We start from the raw sequence: 9,103 nt of genomic DNA on the forward strand, positions 1-9,103 counted from the left end.
CACAAATAACTTGTATTTTTCAACCTGCTCAACCTGAAAAAGATGACAGCTCTACCTAGGTTACACAAGCTTCCTTAGTATTCCTTGGCCTGAGTACCCCAAAACCTATATCTATGGCCAAGAAAATTACACAGAGACCCTGTTTTGGCTGACAGACACGGGAGGTGTATGATATCCAATAAGCATAGTTCGGCAGAGTAGTCAGGGAATACTATTTCTAAAAGCTAAAAAATCATACCTGAGGTTTGAAGGTAAAAGCAGTTGCTTGGCAAGATTTAAATCTCTGTCTCCGCTGTTTTGTTTTCTCAAACAGGTTATGTAAGCAAGTCAACTCACACCTAAAATGTGTCTCAATTTGTGTTTGTTCTGCTTTTTTATTGCCACATTTGAAAATTAATAATTCAATCTTCTAATATTAGCTGTCATCTTAGCTGTGATAAAATTAATAATTCATCAAACTGATATCAAACAAATGGCACCTTTTTATGCTGGATGAGAAATATACTTTGCTACATTTGCGGAGCTAAATTTGGTGAGATTCTCCACTTTATTTCAAATGAAATCATATTTTACCAATTAGTATATCACTTTATCATCTTCATTCACTTTAAAATTATCTGTAAGGAAGGCTTTTGCATAGCTACATAGGCTTTATTTTTACCAGTGTGTTTTTTCCAGATGAGCCACAAGACAAGAACAGCGTTTTCTGAAAAGGCAAGAAACGTTCAATCATTTTTATGCCCTTTCCTTCTGATTGTGCACTCCCAGCTTTGCCAGGGAAAGTATCCACCATACCTGCAGTGCTCTGGCCAAATTCCAGTTCGGGTAATTACATTCAGCCTGCCTAAACTCTTCCTGGAGTTCCATTTGGAGAAGGTATTCTCCGCTCCGTGCCGTGAGTCGTTGCGGAGTGTTGTGAGCGCTGTTAATCAGGTGCCGTGCTCCCCTCGGCAGGAGCTGGCTGGGCTCCAGCAGTAGGTGAAGCGATTTCCAAGCGTGGAGAACAGCTTGTGCTAAATTTGCAAAGCTTTTGGAGATCCTTTGGGGTGAGAGGTGCTATGTAAATGTAAGGTCATCGCCATTATCTGGGGTGCAAATGCATCCAGCGCTGCGCTCAGCTTGGGGGGGGGGGGGAATAAATAAAGAAGAAAAAGAAAGAAAAAAAAAGAAGAAAAAGAAAAAAAAGAAAAAGGTCTCTTGAAAATGTTTCACATATATCTTGACACGCGTTTGAAAATCATTTCACTAGAGCATGTGTCTTCCCCAAAGGGTAGATTCATCGCTTAAAAGATGTTCAGGAAAATGTCCTCCAAAAAGGAAGCGTGTCGGAAGGATGGAGAGGGGACAGATTGTGGCTGGCCCCAGGCAGGTGCGTAGATCAATGTGTAGCACAGAGCCCACTCCTCTGCCATGCTGCCTGCCCCAGTGTGCGGCAGCCGTGGCCCTGTGGGTCCGGAGACAAGGGGGACAAAGGCAAAACAAATGCTCATACCACCACCCGCCAACGTGCAGCGCTGGATGTGTCCAGCTCCCTGGGTCTCTTACAGTGATCATCCCTTTCTTTGCCATCTCTTGTGCCCAGCCCTGATAACTTCAGAACTGCCCTGAGCCTGCGAAGCTGAGCTGTAATGTCCCAACAGGGCCAGACGATGCACTCAGCACTGGCCAGCCCAGCCCTGGGGCCACCAAACACCAGGACACCATCCAGCAGCTCTTGGTAGCCAGGCCGTGGGCAGAAGGGCAGTATTGACAGGAGAGGCGTCCAGCCAAACAAGCAGTAGGGTGACACATGGAAACTGCAATATTTTCCAGCTACAGGGATGCTGATGCCGCACGCTGCCTGGATGCACCAGAACAACTGCGAACCTGCTACAGCACTGGATAACCGGGGAGAGATGAAGTGAACCACCCCTGCATCCCACCCGCTGCAGCCCAAAAACTCCTGAGCCTTCTTTTCAGAAGCTGGTACCATATCTTCCTATGAGTCCACCTCCAGTCTTCCACCTTTTCTTCATATTTTCATTACAACGTTACATACATCACATTACATATTTGCTTTAGTCTTCACACGACCTCCATAGCACACCCGTCTCCTCCCAATACCATAACCAAACTCCCACGACCACCTTCCTCTTACCTCATTTTTTTGTCCCTTTTTTCTTTTGCTGTTACTCAGCTACCATATTAAAACCCGACTGGGTGACAGGGGATTGTGATTGTTGTCACTTAAGTATCCTTAAAGGGACAGACTTTCTAATGGAAATTGAATCTGAAAGGTTGGATTCCATGGGGAAATTTCAAATTGACAAATTTTCTGAATGGATCTCTCCTAACCTTGCTGCATATAATATATGCATTTATTGAGCTTAATTTTTGGTTAGTATCAAAATGTATTGATCTGCAAGATAAATATTGACTTGACCTCGCTTTCTCTCAGTCTATATTTACTTCTCGAGTCAATAAGTCTAGAAACTGATCTGACAGGAGTCAATAATGGTTTAAAATTCTCAAAATAGAAGCTTTGCTCTAAGGTTGCAATTCTTTATTTTAAAGTTACTGCCTTAAGTACACAAAATGCTCAGGAGAACTTAACACTTTATTGCACAAAGCCACTGGGGAAACACGGAAATGCCGGGAGACCTTGATGTGACTTCAGGCCAACTGTGCCATTTCAGCACTGGCCAAACTATATTGTAAGTATTTTAATAGTGACATACTGCAGTCCAACTTTTGCCCTGTGTATCCTAAAACATGTGAGCTTATCTCCGGAGGTTATGCCTGCGTATCACTGATTGGATTTGTCAGGGCCAAATTGTCTTCAGCCTTGGGAAAATGCAAAGCTTGCTACTGGGTAAAGGTTGTCATCATGAGAATGCCCTCCCTGCCTTAATTTCTCTGCTTTGTGAGGGGGTAATTAAACCAGCAAGATTTTTAGTGCCAGATGTGATCATGCCCTTTCCCTTTCTTCCTGTGTGGTGGACAAGCTGCCATTGGATAGTACGGTCATCACCCTTATTTTTCTCATGGTGGCCTTACAACAAAGGTCCTCATGATTCAGAAGTTCAGTTTTTGATTCTTGGAGTTCCTTATGGAATACCTTCATTAGGAGGTAGTTTGATAACTCCTGTTACTTGAGCATGGTGCTGCTCTAATTCCTGAGAAAAGGCTGTGATGAGATGTTAAGGAAAACAGTGTCACTGTCAAATATTGTCCTGTCCCCTGGAGACACCCTTCTGTGAAATACAGGCAAAACAAAGAAAATAAAGAGAAAATGGATAAGAAAAATACACTGAAGATTGTCTTAATATTGCTTTTTTTGGATGAAACTGTCAAATATTCATTTTCTCTCACTGCTAAAAGGAACCATTGGGTGTGTCAGGGATTTTTAAGTGTTAAAGTGAAGAGAAAAAGTGATCTGCCTATATTTTTTTTTTTTCCCCCCAGGAGAGAGTTCAAAATTTGGTATCAGTACTTTTCTTTTAGTTTTTTATTGCTTTTAGGCTTTTTGTGTTTTGGCTTGGGTTTGTTTTTTGGGTTTTTTTATTACTTTTTGACATAGGTGGCTTTTATAGAGGATAGTGTAAAAGACCATAGGTTTGTGTTAAAATAGATTTATGCTGACACTCATATATCTGCACAAGTGGGTGAAGCATGAAGCAAAGAATGTAATACACATATGAACACATAGGCACAATTAAATGGGAAGGAAAACAATTATTTTTCGTTCTTGGTATGTTAATATTACTTAGGAAAGATTACCAATGGCTGGAAAATACTTTTCCAAACTGAAGGGGGGGAAAGGAAGATGAAAAACTGCCACATTCCCATTTCCATGGAGGCAAAAACCAATGTGAAAGTGGGCAAAGCAAAATTCCTAAAGCCAGAGAAAACCAGCCACTCCAGAATACTTAACAAGCCAGGAATCATTGCACGAATAGCTTGAGATATTGTTTCCAGTCCCTGGCTACAGGGTACTCGAATGAAGATTTCTCTCCATCATTCATCCCGAAGCTGTTCCATCCTGCTTTTTGCTTTAATTAAACACAGAGATTCACAGCTCTGGTAAGTTCCCTCATCCTTGTGCAAAAGCTTCGGTCTTGGGCTGTGCAAATAGAGTCAGCCATGGAGTGAGTCAAAGTGGAAAGACAGAAAGGGAAAAGAAAGAGGTAGGCCAAGCCACATCTGCCACAGAGAGCGGGGTAAGGAAGGGGCTGAGCTAGGTCTCCTCCTTCCCGTGAGCCTGCCCTCACTGCTGCTATAGTTGGGCAATCCTCTTGCAAAAGAGGAATGATCTTTTGCAGTTTCTAGCTAAGATGAAAACTCCTTTCCTAGAATTGGAAAAAAAAAAAAAAAAAATCATTCCTGGTTCTAACAGGCGAATTTCTATGAAAAGAACCCCTAATTTCAGGAATCTGTAGCCTCCCGATGCAAAAATTGTTTTGCTGAATACTTTCCAGCCAGCCTCTGTGATTTTAATTAAATAGCAAAAACCGTGTGTTGAAATTCACGGTCTCCATCCCCATTTACTTGCGGATGTTGAAAAATAACCTTAAAAAAAAAAAAAAAAAAAAAAAAGTTTACCCTTTACTCAGCAACTTGAACAGATTTCAACTCATTTTGTAGTTGGGAGGAATGCTCACAAAGACAGAGATTTTCTCGGCTGAGATCATCAGAGCCCAGAGCTGAAGCAATTGTGCAACTGAGAAATGTATTCAGGCTTATTTCACAAGAATTATTTACTCTTTAAACTATTAATTTACACCTATGAGGAAAGAAAAAAAAAAAAAAAAAAACAAAAAAACCCCAACCAAACCAAACAACCAGGTTTCAGAGAAACTCTCTACATCCCCTGATATCTTCACGATGATTATCTGAACAGAGGCCTGATTTTCTCCAGCAGCCAAAGGCAGGAGGGTGCTCATCTGAGGCCCTTTAATTCAATAGGCCCTCAAATTGTGCCTCTGCATCCGCATAGCCTGATACTTGCAGAAGAGAGACACTGATTTTCATTTTCTGTGCTCTAACTTCTAATAAACAATAAGCAGATCGCAGCCTCCCTCTATTGTGTGAGTGAAAATAACCATTTTTTTATTATTATTTTTTTAAATATTACAAAAAGGGACAATATGCTAAAAATATGCAGCGAACAAATATCATCTGTACAGACTGGAAGAGAACCTTCATAAATTAACCTTATTAGTGCATTACTGTAAGCGAATGCCAAAAAAGCTCCTAATTTGCATTAAGATAGATTTTTCAGGTTGGCTGCATGATTTAATTAAAGAAAAGATTAAGAATCATTAAACAAGCTGCTCTACCTTGCAATAACAGAATTCATATCTGATTCAGGTTAACGAAAACACAGATGGTGATTCAGTAACTGTTGAGTTGCTGTAACAGAATGAAAATGATCCCATTAGTTCTCTGGAAATGTGAGGGAATTTGAAAATTAGCATGCAGATACATTGTATGGTGCTAGACAGCTTGGTCTGCTTGGATCATCACTGATTACTCTTTGTTTGGGTTGGCAACACTGAACTTAATAAATGAAAAAATGTTCCAGTATACCACAGTTGGAAACTGTTCAAGGTTGAAATAGGTGTGCAGACTTTCAAGAAGAGAGAGTTAAGTAAACAAATGTCAATCAATTTGGGGCTGGCAACGTTTTTTTCTTCCAGAATGTCTGTTCTTGAGAAGCAAGTGTCACCAAAATTGAAATCCTTTGCTTGATACATATGTTCATGTGGTATTTATTATTACAAAGGTATTTTAAATGCATATCGTTCATTTACAAAGGAACCTCTACAGTGTTTTGATATTAAAAGTGGAGAAGAGCTCCTAGGAAAATGGATCCAGTTATGTATGTTATTGACAAAGAAATCAAACTTACTGCAAAACAAAACAAAACAAAACAAAAAGGTTATAGCAGGAGGAGATGTAAAATATAGGTAAAACCCCTTCCAAATATTTCAGAGAATTCAATAAGGCACAGAAATGATCATTGTCACCCCATCTGGGAAAGCAGAGCCTGGGCAAGTGCAGTAGTAATTTTGTTCAGCATATGAAATGTTCAGGGCACTCTCACAGAGATAACCGCATTATCCAGTTTATAATACCTGAATCCCAGCAACCTCACGACTCCAAGCAAGAGATTTTTATGATGGATCTCGCTGAGAACAGCGCACACACTAAGATCAACACCAAGTTTTCCAACCTATATAGTGACTCATTTTGTTACATTAACAGTTAGGCAGCAGAACAGGAGGGTGTCTTCTCATTCTAAGAGGTTATTTTTCCTTTTCTTTTTGACTTCTTAATTTTATTGCAAGTGACTTCAAGGCCAAAAGGTTGTGCATAGGGTGTTACAACAAAAAGGAGGTTGTAACACTCAGACTTTTAGGTTAAAATGTTCTTTGCTTATCACGTGTTAAGATCTTTCCGAAATGATGTAATGCACCAGGGACTATGGTGCTACATTTGCAAACCACCTTTTTTTTTAATCATTAATTGACATCATATAATAATGTCCAGCTCACTACTCCCAAAGTGATGGTAATTAATCTTGTGGAAAAAAAAATGACATTTTTAGCTTTTAGCATAGAAAGGTCATAAACAGGTTGTCTTTGGTTTGAGTGGATTTTAACCATCTGATCAAACTTCTTTTTAACATTTCTTTAACATTACCTTGTTTTTTTTAACACTTACATATTTAAAGATTGTATATAACAGAGATAGCCTCAGCGACTTGGCAACATTTAAAAGCACCCATGTTATTACAAACAAGTGTGTCTTAGTTACAAATGAAACCTTTGCTGTTCCTCCATGACTAGCACTTTTTTTATGGTTTTAGAAACTGTTTGGTACATGATGAGTGATGGTACTGCAAAACATTGATTTTTTTTTTTTTTTCCTCCTCTCATTTCTGAGCCATGGTATGTTCTCAAACAAGGTAAACCACAGGGAAAAATATCATTAAATATTTTCTCAGTACTCCAGCTTGTCATAAACTGGCTCAGCATCCTGTCTTTGTACTGATCACACTGCTTGCAGTTTTCATATAATTGCAACTCCATCTCCCTCCTTGGCTCTTCGAAAAAGAATGTAAAGGACTGTGAACTGTACGCAGAGTCTTCCCTGTGAAACTGTACAACCGAGGAAGATGTTAAGGGGTTATGCTGTGAATGCCAACGTAGAGTGTTAGTTGGAAAGGATTGGATTACTGACTAAAGAGAATAGATCAGGATATTAACTGCCAGCTATCAAATGATCACAGGATATTTTGGTAGTTGCTGCTGCAAAACTGAGCAGATCTTTTTAATATTCTGTGTGATTTCCATGAAAGCTACAAGGAGCAAAAGAGGATATTCAGTTCAGTATTTGATTTATATATTTGTGCATTCTTGTTTGGATGAGTACTGTGAGAACCCAGCGGTTTTTGGTTCGTGGGAGATTTGGCACGTCGCTTTTTTTGTCTTTGATTCAAGCGGGTTCACATCCCCCGAGTTTCACTTTGACTTTGAGTTTGAACAAGTCCAAAAAAGTCAAAACAAAACCCCCGATGAACCAGCTAACTTTCACATGATTTCCACCCTAGATTATAAACTTTGCCCCCTTCACAAGTGGAAGACTGTATTCAAAGAGATACAATTTCCAAATGCCATTAACTAGATTATTTTTAGGTCAAGAGAGGAAGATGACCCAAACTCTTCTGATTTCTCCAGGACGCGGGACCCAAACATCCAAGCGACCTTCTCAGGAATCTTATTTACCAGAGAGGTAGTTGTGCATGGAGGAAAATATCAGAGCAAGGGCTTGAATCCTCTGCTGGCATCTTTCTTGAGAAAACATGAATACATCATTCCTACCTCCACCCTTAAATTCATTTGCACTGGGCATTTCAGTGGCGGGTTAAGCACAGCAGACTTTCTGGACATAACTCTGTCCAGAAGATGCCATTCCCCTAAAAGAAGGCTTTCTCACATTCTGTGGGGTCATCTAAAATGGAAGCTTCAGCAAACACATTTGGATGCTTGACAGGACCTTCTTGTAAACGATGTGTCCTTGGCCAGTTGAAGAATACCTCCCATGTGAAAATATCACAGAAAATCATGCATACAGTTCTGGCCCTTGTTAAAAAAAAATTTAAAAAAAAAAAAAAAAAAAGATAATGAAAAGCAGAGAAACCTCTCAACATTCAGGAGTAACTTCTACAAATATCCTCAAAGGAGAAGATTACATATGCTAAATCAAATACCTTTGAGACCTAGTTATTTCTGTAGGCCCCTTTTAAAAAGGTATTACTTGACATTTTCAATATATGGTTCTGCTAAATCTTATTTTATCATCGTCTTTTTCTCAGCTGATTGGACTCAGATAAGAGTTACATTTGTATTCTTTTTTTTTTTTTTTTTTTTAATACTGTATTTATATATTTCCTAAAAAAAATACTTTTTACAATGAAAGTTTGTTAGTGACATCAACTAACTTATCATTCTTTGGTGTAAATTAATAATGTTTAATTCTCTTTTAAGAAAATAGAGGAAAAGACTGCATTGTCAGCATCATGGTTAGAAGCAGCAAACTGGAGTGATTGGACACTTTCTCTAGCTCGCTCTCCTTTCCTTTTTCCTTTTTCTTTCCCTCTCTTGGCAGGATTGTCTTGGTATCTTCAGGGTGTTTGGTACTCCCAAGCAAGAAATTACAGCATCTGGCAGCTCTACCCAGGTTATCACTACGCATCTAGGACTGGATATATAGCTGACATTTCACAGGATGCTGAAATGTGCTCCATTATCTCTGTAAAAGCACTTTGTAAACTTGGATGGGATCCAGTTAAGGAGCCAAAAACAATACTGTGGAAATTACCTGACCAGTCAAGTCTATAAAAAGCGAGTTACAAACAGCGTAAGATAAAGCAAATAATTCTTACAAACGTTCCTTGAGCATCCCATAAGTTAAAAAATTATGTAATTTAGAGTAATGAGGACATTTTAATGCTTTAACATGAATAAATAACAAAAACATTAGTTATGTTCATCTGAAAAATTGTCAGCATTTAATACTTGAGCCAGCCTGATTGTCCACATGTTTGGGATCTTGGATG

Source organism: Athene noctua, chromosome 7, assembly GCF_965140245.1.
Source record: "Athene noctua chromosome 7, bAthNoc1.hap1.1, whole genome shotgun sequence".
In the NCBI taxonomy this organism is placed as follows: Eukaryota; Metazoa; Chordata; class Aves; order Strigiformes; family Strigidae; genus Athene; species Athene noctua.